Here is a 16,225-nt window from a genome sequence, read left to right on the forward strand (position 1 = left end):
TATACAGGGACTGATAATGAATTGGGGGTGGGGAGGGTGCTATACAGGGACTGATAATGAATTGGGGGTGGGGGAGGATGCTATACAGGAACTTATAATGAATTGGGGGGTGGGGGAGGATGCTATACAGGGACTTATAATGAATTGGGGGTGGGGGAGGATGCTATACAGGGACTGATAATGAATTGGGGTGGGGGAGGATGCTATACAGGGACTGATAATGAATTGGGGGTGGAGAGGGTGCTATACAGGGACTGATAATGAATTGGGGGTGGGGGAGGATGCTATACAGGGACTGATAATGAATTGGGGTGGGGGAGGATGCTATACAGGGACTGATAATGAATTGGGGGTGGGGGAGGATGCTATACAGGGACTGATAATGAATTGGGGTGGGGGAGGATGCTATACAGGGACTTATAATGAATTGGGGGTGGGGGAGGATGCTATACAGGGACTGATAATGAATTGGGGGTGGGGGAGGATGCTATACAGGGACTGATAATGAATTGGGGGTGGGGGAGGATGCTATACAGGGACTTATAATGAATTGGGGAGGTGGAGGATGCTATACAGGGACTGATAATGAATTGGGGGTGGGGGAGGATGCTATACAGGGACTTATAATGAATTGGGGGTGGGGGAGGATGCTATACAGGGACTGATAATGAATTGGGGGTGAGGAAGGATGCTATACAGGGACTTATAATGAATTGGGGGTGGGGGAGGATGCTATACAGGGACTTATAATGAATTGGGGGTGGGGGAGGATGCTATACAGGGACTGATAATGAATTGGGGAGGTGGAGGATGCTATACAGGAACTTATAATGAATTGGGGGTGGGGGAGGATGCTATACAGGGACTGATAATGAATTGGGGGTGGGGGAGGATGCTATACAGGGACTTATAATGAATTGGGGGTGGGGGAGGATGCTATACAGGGACTTATAATGAATTGGGGGTGGGGGAGGATGCTATACAGGGACTGATAATGAATTGGGGGTGGGGGAGGATGCTATACAGGGACTTATAATGAATTGGGGGTGGGGGAGGATGCTATACAGGGACTGATAATGAATTGGGGGTGGGGGAGGATGCTATACAGGGACTGATAATGAATTGGGGGTGGGGGAGGATGCTATACAGGGACTTATAATGAATTGGGGGCGGGGGAGGATGCTATACAGGGACTTATAATGAATTGGGGGTGGGGGAGGATGCTATACAGGGACTTATAATGAATTGGGGGTGGGGGAAGATGCTATACAGGGACTTATAATGAATTGGGGAGGTGGAGGATGCTATACAGGGACTGATAATGAATTGGGGGTGGGGGAGGATGCTATACAGGGACTGATAATGAATTGGGGGTGGGGAGGGTGCTATACAGGGGATGATAATGAATTGGGGGTGGGGGAGGATGCTATACAGGAACTTATAATGAATTGGGGGGTGGGGGAGGATGCTATACAGGGACTTATAATGAATTGGGGGTGGGGGAGGATGCTATACAGGGACTGATAATGAATTGGGGGTGGGGAGGATGCTATACAGGGACTGATAATGAATTGGGGGTTGGGGAGGATGCTATACAGGGACTGATAATGAATTGGGGGTGGGGGAGGATGCTATACAGGGACTGATAATGAATTGGGGATGTGGAGGATGCTATGCAGGGACTTATAATGAATTGGGGGGTGGGGGAGGATGCTATACAAGGACTTATAATGAATTGGGGGTGGGGGAGGATGCTATACAGGGACTGATAATGAATTGGGGGTGGGGGAGGATGCTATACAGGGACTTATAATGAAATGGGGGCGGGGGAGGATGCTATACAGGGACTGATAATGAATTGGGGGTGGGGGAGGATGCTATACAGGGACTGATAATGAATTGGGGGTGGGGGAGGATGCTATACAGGGACTGATAATGAATTGGGGGTAGGGGAGGATGCTATACAGGGACTGATAATGAATTGGGGGTGGGGGAGGATGCTATACAGGGACTTATAATTAATTGGGGGTAGGGGAGGATGCTATACAGGGACTGATAATGAATTGGGGGTGGGGGAGGATGCTATACAGGGACTTATAATGTATTGGGGTGGGGGAGGATGCTATACAGGGACTTATAATTAATTGGGGGTAGGGGAGGATGCTATACAGGGACTGATAATGAATTGGGGGTGGGGGAGGATGCTATACAGGGACTTATAATGAATTGGGGGTGGGGGAGGATGCTATACAGGGACTGATAATGAATTGGGGGTGGGGGAGGATGCTATACAGGGACTTATAATTAATTGGGGGTGGGGAGGATGCTATACAGGGACTTATAATGAATTGGGGAGGTGGAGGATGCTATACAGGGACTGATAATGAATTGGGGGTGGGGGAGGATGCTATACAGGGACTGATAATGTACTGGGGGTGGGGGAGGATGCAATACAGGGACTTATAATGAATTGGGGTGGGGAGGGTGCTATACAGGGACTTATAATGAATTGGGGGTGGGGGAGGATGCTATACAGGGACTTATAATGTATTGGGGGTGGGGGAGGATGCTATACAGGGACTGATAATGAATTGGGGTGGTGGAGGATGCTATACAGGAACTTATAATGTATTGGGGGTGGGGGAGGATGCTATACAGGGACTGATAATGAATTGGGGGTGGGGGAGGATGCTATACAGGGACTGATAATGAATTGGGGGTGGGGGAGGATGCTATACAGGGACTGATAATGAATTGGGGGTGGGGGAGGATGCTATACAGGGACTGATAATGAATTGGGGGTGGGGGAGGATGCTATTCAGGGACTGATAATGAATTGGGGTGGTGGAGGATGCTATACAGGAACTTATAATGTATTGGGGGTGGGGGAGGGTGCTATACAGGGACTGATAATGAATTGGGGGTGGGGGAGGATGCTATACAGGGACTGATAATGAATTGGGGGTGGGGGAGGATGCTATACAGGGACTGATAATGAATTGGGGGTGGGGGAGGATGCTATACAGGGACTGATAATGAATTGGGGGTGGGGGAGGATGCTATTCAGGGACTGATAATGAATTGGGGGTGGGGAGGGTGCTATACAGGGACTGATAATGAATTGGGGGTGGGGAGGATGCTATGCAGGGACTGATAATGAATTGGGGGTGGGGGAGGATGCTATGCAGGGACTGATAATGAATTGGGGGTGGGGGAGGATGCTATACAGGGACTGATAATGAATTGGGGGTGGGGAGGGTGCTATACAGGGACTGATAATGAATTGGGGGTGGGGGAGGATGCTATACAGGAACTTATAATGAATTGGGGGGTGGGGGAGGATGCTATACAGGGACTGATAATGAATTGGGGTGGGGGAGGATGCTATACAGGGACTGATAATGAATTGGGGGTGGGGAGGGTGCTATACAGGGACTGATAATGAATTGGGGGTGGGGGAGGATGCTATACAGGAACTTATAATGAATTGGGGGGTGGGGGAGGATGCTATACAGGGACTTATAATGAATTGGGGGTGGGGGAGGATGCTATACAGGGACTGATAATGAATTGGGGTGGGGGAGGATGCTATACAGGGACTGATAATGAATTGGGGGTGGAGAGGGTGCTATACAGGGACTGATAATGAATTGGGGGTGGGGGAGGATGCTATACAGGAACTTATAATGAATTGGGGGGTGGGGGAGGATGCTATACAGGGACTGATAATGAATTGGGGGTGGGGGAGGATGCTATACAGGGACTGATAATGAATTGGGGAGGTGGAGGATGCTATACAGGGACTGATAATTAATTGGGGGTGGGGGAGGATGCTATACAGGGACTTATAATGAATTGGGGAGGTGGAGGATGCTATACAGGGACTGATAATGAATTGGGGGTGGGGGAGGATGCTATACAGGGACTGATAATGAATTGGGGGTGGGGGAGGATGCTATACAGGGACTGATAATGAATTGGGGGTGGGGGAGGATGCTATACAGGGACTGATAATGAATTGGGGGTGGGGGAGGATGCTATACAGGGACTGATAATGAATTGGGGGTGGGGAGGGTGCTATACAGGGACTGATAATGAATTGGGGGTGGGGGAGGATGCTATACAGGAACTTATAATGAATTGGGGGGTTGGGGAGGATGCTATACAGGGACTGATAATGAATTGGGGTGGGGGAGGATGCTATACAGGGACTGATAATGAATTGGGGGTGGGGAGGGTGCTATACAGGGACTGATAATGAATTGGGGGTGGGGGAGGATGCTATACAGGAACTTATAATGAATTGGGGGGTGGGGGAGGATGCTATACAGGGACTTATAATGAATTGGGGGTGGGGGAGGATGCTATACAGGGACTGATAATGAATTGGGGTGGGGGAGGATGCTATACAGGGACTGATAATGAATTGGGGGTGGAGAGGGTGCTATACAGGGACTGATAATGAATTGGGGGTGGGGGAGGATGCTATACAGGGACTGATAATGAATTGGGGTGGGGGAGGATGCTATACAGGGACTGATAATGAATTGGGGGTGGGGGAGGATGCTATACAGGGACTGATAATGAATTGGGGTGGGGGAGGATGCTATACAGGGACTTATAATGAATTGGGGGTGGGGGAGGATGCTATACAGGGACTGATAATGAATTGGGGGTGGGGGAGGATGCTATACAGGGACTGATAATTAATTGGGGAGGTGGAGGATGCTATACAGGGACTGATAATGAATTGGGGGTGGGGGAGGATGCTATACAGGGACTTATAATGAATTGGGGAGGTGGAGGATGCTATACAGGAACTTATAATGAATTTGGGGTGGGGGAGGATGCTATACAGGGACTGATAATGAATTGGGGGTGGGGGAGGATGCTATACAGGGACTTATAATGAATTGGGGGTGGGGGAGGATGCTATACAGGGACTTATAATGAATTGGGGGTGGGGGAGGATGCTATACAGGGACTGATAATGAATTGGGGGTGGGGGAGGATGCTATACAGGGACTTATAATGAATTGGGGGTGGGGGAGGATGCTATACAGGGACTGATAATGAATTGGGGGTGGGGGAGGATGCTATACAGGGACTGATAATGAATTGGGGGTGGGGGAGGATGCTATACAGGGACTTATAATGAATTGGGGGTGGGGGAGGATGCTATACAGGGACTTATAATGAATTGGGGGTGGGGGAAGATGCTATACAGGGACTTATAATGAATTGGGGAGGTGGAGGATGCTATACAGGGACTGATAATGAATTGGGGGTGGGGGAGGATGCTATACAGGGACTGATAATGAATTGGGGGTGGGGAGGGTGCTATACAGGGGATGATAATGAATTGGGGGTGGGGGAGGATGCTATACAGGAACTTATAATGAATTGGGGGGTGGGGGAGGATGTTATACAGGGACTTATAATGAATTGGGGGTGGGGGAGGATGCTATACAGGGACTGATAATGAATTGGGGGTGGGGAGGATGCTATACAGGGACTGATAATGAATTGGGGGTTGGGGAGGATGCTATACAGGGACTGATAATGAATTGGGGGTGGGGGAGGATGCTATACAGGGACTGATAATGAATTGGGGATGTGGAGGATGCTATGCAGGGACTTATAATGAATTGGGGGGTGGGGGAGGATGCTATACAAGGACTTATAATGAATTGGGGGTGGGGGAGGATGCTATACAGGGACTGATAATGAATTGGGGGTGGGGGAGGATGCTATACAGGGACTTATAATGAATTGGGGGCGGGGGAGGATGCTATACAGGGACTGATAATGAATTGGGGGTGGGGGAGGATGCTATACAGGGACTTATAATGAATTGGGGGTGGGGGAGGATGCTATACAGGGACTTATAATGAATTGGGGGTGGGGGAGGATGCTATACAGGGACTTATAATGAATTGGGGGTGGGGGAAGATGCTATACAGGGACTTATAATGAATTGGGGAGGTGGAGGATGCTATACAGGGACTGATAATGAATTGGGGGTGGGGGAGGATGCTATACAGGGACTGATAATGAATTGGGGGTGGGGAGGGTGCTATACAGGGGATGATAATGAATTGGGGGTGGGGGAGGATGCTATACAGGAACTTATAATGAATTGGGGGGTGGGGGAGGATGCTATACAGGGACTTATAATGAATTGGGGGTGGGGGAGGATGCTATACAGGGACTGATAATGAATTGGGGGTGGGGAGGATGCTATACAGGGACTGATAATGAATTGGGGGTTGGGGAGGATGCTATACAGGGACTGATAATGAATTGGGGGTGGGGGAGGATGCTATACAGGGACTGATAATGAATTGGGGATGTGGAGGATGCTATGCAGGGACTTATAATGAATTGGGGGGTGGGGGAGGATGCTATACAAGGACTTATAATGAATTGGGGGTGGGGGAGGATGCTATACAGGGACTGATAATGAATTGGGGGTGGGGGAGGATGCTATACAGGGACTTATAATGAATTGGGGGCGGGGGAGGATGCTATACAGGGATTGATAATGAATTGGGGGTGGGGGAGGATGCTATACAGGGACTTATAATTAATTGGGGGTAGGGGAGGATGCTATACAGGGACTTATAATGAATTGGGGAGGTGGAGGATGCTATACAGGGACTGATAATGAATTGGGGGTGGGGGAGGATGCTATACAGGGACTGATAATGTACTGGGGGTGGGGGAGGATGCAATACAGGGACTTATAATGAATTGGGGTGGGGAGGGTGCTATACAGGGACTTATAATGAATTGGGGGTGGGGGAGGATGCTATACAGGGACTTATAATGTATTGGGGGTGGGGGAGGATGCTATACAGGGACTGATAATGAATTGGGGTGGTGGAGGATGCTATACAGGAACTTATAATGTATTGGGGGTGGGGGAGGATGCTATACAGGGACTTATAATGTATTGGGGTGGGGGAGGATGCTATACAGGGACTTATAATGATTTAGGGATGGGGGAGGATGCTATACAGGGACTGATAATTGAATTGGGGGTGGGGGAGGATGCTATACAGGGACTTATAATGAATTGGGGGTGGGAGATGATGCTATACAGGGACTGATAATGAATTGGGGTGGTGGAGGATGCTATACAGGGACTTATAATGTATTGGGGGCGGGGGAGGATGCTATACAGGGACTTATAATGTATTGGGGGTGGGGGAGGATGCTATACAGGGACTTATAATGTATTGGGGTGGGGGAGGATGCTATACAGGGACTGATAATGAATTGGGGTGGTGGAGGATGCTATACAGGGACTAATAATGTATTGGGGGTGGGGGAGGATGCTATACAGGGACTTATAATGTATTGGGGGTGGGGGAGGATGCTATACAGGGACTTATAATGAATTGGGGGTGGGGGAGGATGCTATACAGGGACTTATAATGATTTGGGGGTGGGGGAGGATGCTATACAGGGACTTATAATGAATTGTGGGTGGGAGATGATGCTATACAGGGACTGATAATGAATTGGGGTGGTGGAGGATGCTATACAGGGACTTATAATGTATTGGGGTGGGGGAGGATGCTAAACAGGGACTTATAATGAATTGGGGGTGGGGGAGGATGCTATACAGGGACTTATAATGTATTGGGGTGGGGGAGGATGCTATACAGGGACTTATAATGTATTGGGGGTGGGAGATGATGCTATACAGGGACTGATAATGAATTGGGGTGGTGGAGGATGCTATACAGGGACTTATAATGTATTGGGGTGGGGGAGGATGCTATACAGGGACTTATAATGAATTGGGGGTGGGGGAGGATGCTATACAGGGACTTATAATGTATTGGGGTGGGGGAGGATGCTATACAGGGACTTATAATGTATTGGGGGTGGGAGATGATGCTATACAGGGACTGATAATGAATTTGGTGTAGGTAATGATGTTATCAGGAAATTATGATTAAGTGAGGTTGTGGAAGAAACCATTAAGGCCCCTTCACATTAAGCGACGCTGCAGCGATACCGACAACGATCCGGATCGCTGTTTGGTCGCTGGAGAGCTGTCACACAGACAGCTCTCCAGCGACCAACGATGCCGGTAACCAGGGTAAACATCGGGTTACTAAGCGCAGGGCCGCGCTTAGTAACCCGATGTTTACCCTGGTTACCATCCTAAAAGTAAAAAAAACAAACAGTACATACTTACCTAACGCTGTCTGTCCCCGGCGCTCTGCTTCTCTGCACTCCTCCTGTACTGTCTGTGTGAGCACAGCGGCCGGAAAGCAGAGCGGTGACGTCAACGCTCTGCTTTCCGGCTGACCGACGCTCACAGCCAGTGCAGGAGGAGTGCAGAGCACAGCGCTGGAGGACAGACAGCGTTAGGTAAGTATGTACTGTTTGTTTTTTTTACTTTTAGGATGGTAACCAGGGTAAACATCGGGTTACTAAGCGCGGCCCTGCGCTTAGTTACCCGATGTTTACCCTGGTTACCAGTGAAGACATCGCTGGATCGGTGTCACACACGCCGATCCAGCGATGTCCACGGGAGATCCAGCGACGAAATAAAGTTCTGGACTTTGTTCAGCGACCAACGATGGCACAGCAGGGGCCTGATCATTGGTCGCTGTCACACATAACGATTTTATTAACGATATCGTTGCTACGTCACAAAAAGCAACGATATCGTTAACAATATCGTAATGTGTGAAGGTACCTTTAGAGTCTGATAATAAGTTGGCATCTGGGGGAGGACAATATAAGGGACTCTTTATAAATAGATGTTTTCTACCTGCTTGGTGTATAATATATATATATATATATATATATATAATATAACGCTGGGAGCGTCACTCTGTCCGAAGCCTTTATAGACTGCGCGGGCGCAAGCGCCGGCGCAGTCTGGCCCCCACAGAGTGACGCTCCCAGGAGATCGCGGTATGCGTAAGCACTGAACGCATACCGCGATCTCCACCGGAGACTCAGGGACCGCCAGGAGGGTAAGCATATTCACCTTTCCCCGTTCCAGCGCTGCGTGCGGCTCCGTCTCCCGGCTCCTCTGCTGTGACAGTTCAGAGGGCGCGATGACGCGCTTAGGCTACGTTCAGACTAGCATTGTGCGCCGCTGCGTCGGCGACGCAACGCACGACGCATGCAAAAACGCGGCAAAACGCACGCAAAAACGCTGCGTTTTGCGACGCGTGCGTCGTTTTTTGCCGAAAATCGGACGCAAGAAAAATGCAACTTGTTGCGTTTTCTTGGTCCGACACTTGCGGCAAAAAAGACGCATGCGTCGCAAAACGCAACAAACAAAAACGCATGCGTCCCCCATGTTAACCCATGGGGGTTGTGCGTCGCCCGAAGCTAACCCGACGCACAGTAGCACAACGCTAGTCTGAACGTAGCCTTAATGCGTGCCGGCGCCACCCTCTGACTTACCAGTCACAGGCAGAGGAGCCGGAGTGTGTCTTCAAGAAAATGGCGCCGGAAAGCGCGGACTGCGCAGGCGCCGATTCCTGCTGCCGGAATCGGCGCCTGCGCAGTCCACGCTTTCCGGCGCCATTTTATTGAAGACACACTCCGGCTCCACTGCAGGTGTCTTCAAGAAAATGGCGCCGGAAAGCGCGGACTGCGCAGGCGCCGATTCCTGCTGCCGGAATTGGCGCCTGCGCAGTCCGCGCTTTCCGGCGCCATTTTCTTGAAGACACACCTGCAGTGGAGCCGGACGATAGGTGAGTATGGTATATTTTTTTTTTTATATGGCAGCAGCATACGGGGGCATACACACTGGAGCGTCTTATGGGGGGCATATAATACAATGGTGGCGCAGGATGGGAGCAGCACATGACAGAACGGGGGCAGGATGGCAGCAGCACATGACAGAACGGGCGCAGGATGGCAGCAGTACATGACAGAACAGGCGCAGGATGGCAGCAGCACATGACAGAACGGGTGCAGGATGGCAGCAGCACATGACAGAACGGGCGCAGGATGGCAGCAGCACATGACAGAACGGGCGCAGAATGGCAGCAGCACATGACAGAACGGGCGCAGGATGGGAGCAGCACATGACAGAACGGGCGCAGGATGGGAGCAGCACATGACAGAACAGGGGAGCAGGATGGCAGCAGCACATGACAGAACAGGGGAGCAGGATGGGAGCAGCACATGACAGAACGGGCGCAGGATGGCAGCAGCACATGACAGAACGGGCGCAGGATGGCAGCAGTACATGACAGAACGGGCGCAGGATGGGAGCAGCACATGACAGAACGGGCGCAGGATGGCAGCAGCACATGACAGAATGGGGGCGCAGGATGGGAGCAGCTCATGACAGAACGGGGGCACAGGATGGGAGCAGCACATGACAGCGGGCGCAGGATGGCAGCAGCACATAACAGAACGGGGGCAGGATGGGAGCAGCACATGACAGAACGGGCGCAGGATGGCAGCAGCACATGACAGAACAGGGGAGCAGGATGGGAGCAACACATGACAGAACAGGGGCGCAGGATGGGAGCAGCACATGACAGAACAGGGGCGCAGGATGGGAGCAGCACATAACAGGATGGGGACGCAGGATTGGAGCAGCACATGACAGAACGGGCGCAGGATGGCAGCAGCACATGACAGAATGGGCGCAGGATGGCAGCAGCACATGACAGAACGGGCGCAGGATGGGAGCAGCACATGACAGAACGGGCGCAGGATGGCAGCAGCACATTACAGAACGGGGGCGCAAGATGGGAGCAGCACATTACAGAACGGGGGCGCAAGATGGGAGCAGCACATGACAGAACGGGCGCAGGATGGCAGCAGCACATGACAGAACGGGGGCGCAGGATGGGAGCAGCACATTACGGAACGGGGGCGCAAGATGGGAGCAGCACATGACAGAACGGCGGCGCAGGATGGGTGCAGCACATGACAGGATGGGAGCAGCAAATGACAGAATGGAGGCGCAGGATGGGAGCAGCACATGACAGAACGGGCGCAGAATGGCAGCAGCACATGACAGAACGGGCGCAGGATGGCAGCAGCACATGACAGAACGGGCGCAGGATGGGAGCAGCACATGACAGAACAGGGGAGCAGGATGGGAGCAGCACATGACAGAACGGGGGCGCAGGATGGGAGCAGCACATGACAGGATGGGAGCAGCAAATGACAGAATGGAGGCGCAGGATGGGAGCAGCACATGACAGAACGGGGGCGCAGGATGGGAGCAGCACATGACAGAACGGGGGCGCAGGATGGGAGCAGCACATGACAGGATGGGGATGCAGGATGGAGCAGCACATGACAGAATGGGGGCGCAGGATGGAGCAGCACATGACAGAATGGGGATGCAGGATGGAGCAGCACATGACAGGATGGGGACGCAGGATGGAGCAGCACATAACAGGATGGAGACCATATACCAATATAAATGCTCGCCACCCGGGCGTGGAACGGGTTCAATAGCTAATATATATATATATATATATATATATATATATATAAGATTTTATGATTGTATGCCAATCAAGCATTCAACAAAGATTGTGTTTTATGTGACATCATTACTGTATATGATCCTTTTCTCTCTTTCGGTAATTTACTTCCATATTATGACCACGTAATAACAGCATATAGTGACTGAATACCGCCATATACTGCCTTCTATACACACTGTCCACAAGTTCCCACTACTTGGAATATATGACAAGCCCTCACTTATGTACTAGTACATGACATTACCAGTGATCGCTTGTTGTTGGTGCCAAGAAAACAGCAAAAGAGAACATGACCACTCCCAAATCTGGCCAAAAGTAACTGAAATCAAAGAAATTACAGTAACCGTGATATTTTTGTGAAAAGCCATAATTTATCCTTCTGTAGTTTTCTTACATCCTTTATAGAGTTTATTGTTTTCCTCTTCCGCCCGAACAGGGACTTTAACCCTGGACCCTCAGATTAAAAGTCTGATGCTACTGACTGAGCTATCCGGGCTCTGTGTCACACTGAGGGGCGGTGAGATTTCAGTCAGGAACCAGCAACCATCCAGAAAGGCCGTACTGGGGGCCCACGGCACGTAAAGGGAGGCCGCCATGACGGGGTTACGTGGGACCTGGGGAGCTGGAGCAGTTAGAAGGGATACGGTTGTAAGGGGTTAACTGGGAACTCGAGGGGTGGCTTTAGGGGCATTTTTTGAAAATAAGGGGTGGAACTAGGGGACTGCGGGGAGGGGGCACATAAAAAGGGGCACACTCCTCACGCAGGCATCCATTTTAGGTGCCTGCGTGACAAGTGAGGAATCTCTGTCACACTTACCAGAATGGACGTTGAAGCGATCCTCCAGCGTCTCCGGACGGCAGCCAGCTCCCAGGGGACAGATTGGCTGAATGCATCCGTTAACAGCCTTCTCGGGGGACAACGGGAGCACCATCGCAGGCACCGCAGGACGGGCGCCGGCCGCGGAGGACTAGGCCTCCGGCGCGCCTAAGCCCGGACATCATCCCCAGGGCCCGGCGCCGAAATAGGAGCCCCTCTGCGGACCCAGCGGAAAGCAGCGCTGTTCCCTCCACCTCACAGCGTGGCGCCGGGAGGAATCCTCCAGTGCGGCGGGGCCTACAACGGGGGGCGGATCCTTCCTCCCCTCCTTCAGTGTCCAGGCGACGTGGGGCGGCAGGAGCAGGAGCCGGTACGGCGGCCGCCAGCATGCCCGCTGGCGCCGCTCAGCGTGGGAGGCAGCGACAGCCGAGGAGATGGGGGTCAGGTGCGGTGGCCCCTCAGCGCCGAGGATTATGCGGGCGGCAGTCGGCTGGCCCTGGCATCAGCGTGCGGCCTTCTGCAGCGCACAGCTCTGGAGTCTTCAACGCAGCAGCGCCCTCTGCTGGTGGTGGCCTGGATATTGCAAGTTCTGTGCCCTCTGCTGGTGGTGGCCTGGATATTACAGCTTCAGCGCCCTCTGCTGGTGTTGGCCGGGATTTTCCTGCAGCTGCGCCCTCTGCTGGTGATGGCCGGGATTTTCCTGGATCTGCGTCCTCTGCTGGTGATGGCCGGAACTTTCCTGGATCTGCGTCCTCTGCTGGTGGTGGCGGAAATTTTCCGGATTCCGGCAGGCGACATTCCGTCGCTTCGGTACGCAGTGCCGGGGACGTATCCGTGGCAAGGAGCCGCACATCTTCCATCGGGCGGCAGGATGCTGGCTCGGCCTTTTCCCTTTCCGCAGCACCAGGGCAGTCAACGGCATCACCGAGTCGCCAGGACACGGATACGGCCGCCAGGAGTTCGGCGGGCAACATCGCGGATCAAGCCGGTCGGGATGCAGGACACCTTCGGCTGGGAGCTGGATCTTCGGCTGCTGGGCTCACAGCACCCAGGCAGCTAGGTGAGAACATTTTCCCTATCTTTAATTTGCCAGGCATAGTTTCCCCTGAAGCTAGGAATAGTGACATTACTTCGGGAGTTGCTAGCGGGGGTATGGGTTTAATCCTTAGAGGTTTAGGGGAGCTAGCGGGCTTGTGGGGGTCCGGTCTTAGCAGGGGGTCTTTGCCGTCAGCTGCTTGGTTGGGAAATACGGGGTCGTTTGAGGGGTCTAGACAGTTGTCTGAAGTTACGGGTACATCCAGCAGTGCGGGTCCTGCCTCAGACACGGGGAGCTCATCAAGGGAGAAGGACGGAACAGCACCAGGGCCTGGGTCAGGAATTGATGCACCAGGTGAGGGAGCTTTGCAGGATAAGGAAAAGGAGGATGTACCGCAACTAGACGTTGCGGCTAGGGGGGAGGTCTATGTCTGCTTCGAGGGCCCGTTAGGGGCACATTTAAAACAGGAGGTTAGGGAAAAAATCTGGAAAGGGGAGTACATAGAAATATTTTCTCTTTTACCCCTTGAGAGATTTAATTTGAATAGACCTAGAAGGGAGGACTCTAAAAAAGAAGATGAGGAGAAACGGAGATATAGGCTGATTCCCAGATCATTTTCAAATTGGCTGCAAGCTTTCGCTATTATGGCTAGCGTAATCGGGGAGAAGGCCCCGGAAAATTGCTCGGCATTATTTTGTTACTTAGATGCCATAGGGGAGGCTTACAGGACCTATGGGGGACAGGGTTGGTTACGTTATGACGAGCAGTTTCGTCAGCGTAAGGCTTTTAGGCCAAGTATCAGGTGGGATCACAAAGACATAGCGTTGTGGATGAGAGTTATGGTCCCGTCCCGTTTAGGTCAGACCAGCCAGCCTTTTCACGGGGGCGCCGGGAGTTCAGGGCAGTCAGGACACTCGGCGGCTTTGCAGAAGGGACTGTGTTTCGCCTTCAATGATGGCGTATGCAGATTCGGGAGCAAGTGTAAATATAGGCACGAGTGTTCAACCTGCGGGGGGGTGCATAGCGCTTCAAAATGTTTCAGGGGTAACAGGCAAAAAGTCGGAGATTCAGCTGACAAAAGGGGTGACTCCGGTGCAGTGGGTCGTGATGGAGGCCTTTCTAAGTAGATACCCTGATAGGTCAGCTGCAGTTTTATTGCGTGACGGTTTTAAGGAGGGTTTCAAAATCCCTTATGTTGAGCAGGATGTTAGTTTAAAAAGAAAAAATTTGAAATCGGCGTTACAATTCCCGGAGGTCGTGTCGGAGAAGTTGAATAAGGAAGTTGCTCTGGGAAGAATGGCATGCCCGTTTGTCGCCCCTCCGATTGCAAATCTGAGGGTGTCACCTCTTAGCGTGGTCCCTAAGAAAGAACCTAATAAATTTAGGTTAATCCATCACCTGTCGTTTCCGAAGGGATCTTCGGTTAATGATGGTATTGATCCCGAGTTGAGTTCGGTGTCGTACTTATCATTCAATTCAGCGATGGAGTGGGTTCGAGCATGTGGAAAGGGGGCTAAGTTGGCGAAAACCGACATCGAAGCGGCCTTTCGTTTGTTGCCAGTTCATCCCGACAGTTTGCATTTATTGGGTTGTTTTTGGGATGGCGGCTTCTTTGTTGATCGTTGTCTTCCCATGGGTTGCTCGATTTCATGTGCTTACTTTGAGGCCTTCAGCACGTTCCTAGAATGGGTGGTGAAAGATGTGTCTGGGATACGCTCATGTTCGCACTATCTGGATGACTTTCTGTTTATAGGGCCAGCGGAATCAGCAGATTGTTCGATTTTGTTGCATACAATGGAGAGTGTGACAAAAAACTTCGGGGTGCCTTTGGCGGAGGATAAAACAGTTGGTCCGGTGACAGTGTTGAGCTTCCTAGGCATTGAAATCGACACGGTAGCAATGGAATGTAGGCTACCTGCAGACAAGGTTACCGCGTTGCGCCAAGATGTGGTTAATACGATTGGTTTGAAGAAGATAAATTTGCGCAGTTTGCAATCGTTGTTAGGGAAATTGAACTTTGCATGTAGGATCATGCCGATGGGTCGAGCGTTCTGCCGCCGCCTATCCTTGGCAACAGTAGGGGTAAAGTCCCCTTTGCATTTCATCAGTATAAAGAAAGAGTTTCGGGACGATTTGAAGATGTGGGCGGATTTTCTTGACGAGTACAATGGCAGATCTCTGTGGATTCAGCCGGTGGCAGATGCTACCTCCTTGGGCATTTTGATGCATGTCGTTGAAATGAGTGGCTTTGGTCTTTTCTTTCATGGTAGCTGGTCAGCAGCGGCTTGGCCAGAAGAATGGAAGGAGGAGGGGTTAACAAACAACCGCTACTGTTGCATTTGTTCCCCAGGGTAGTTGCGTTGGCCCTGTGGGGTGACAAATTGAGGAATTTGAAGATTTCTTTTCATTGTGAGCATGTTGGAACGGTGACGGCGGTAAACTCGTTGTCAGCGGCTACGCCTGCAGTAGTGAAGGTCTTGCAGCACTTGGTTTTCCTGGGTTTTAAGTTTAACTTATGGATTGTATCTGAAGTTAGCTTGTCAGCGCCTGATCCAATAGTTGTTGCTCTTTCTCAATTTCAGTGGCAGCTTTTCCGGGATTTGGCACCACAGGTGGAGAGCGCGGGCCGGGATTGTCCAGTGGAGTTGTGGAACCTGCCGCGAGGGCCGTAACAGAGTTATTTACCAAATCGCTCGCGGATTCATCTTGGTCTCATTATAATCAGGCTTGGAGCTTGTGGGAATCCTGGATGTCAAGTATGGACCAGGATATGGAGGAGGAGTATGGTTTGTTGTTGTTCTTAGGTCATCATTGGGAGGCAGGTTGGTCTGTGACACGTTTGAATAAGTTTCTGGCGGGGCTAGCCTTCAACCT

The sequence above is a fragment of the Ranitomeya imitator genome, chromosome 4, assembly GCF_032444005.1.
Source record: "Ranitomeya imitator isolate aRanImi1 chromosome 4, aRanImi1.pri, whole genome shotgun sequence".
Classification (NCBI taxonomy): domain Eukaryota; kingdom Metazoa; phylum Chordata; class Amphibia; order Anura; family Dendrobatidae; genus Ranitomeya; species Ranitomeya imitator.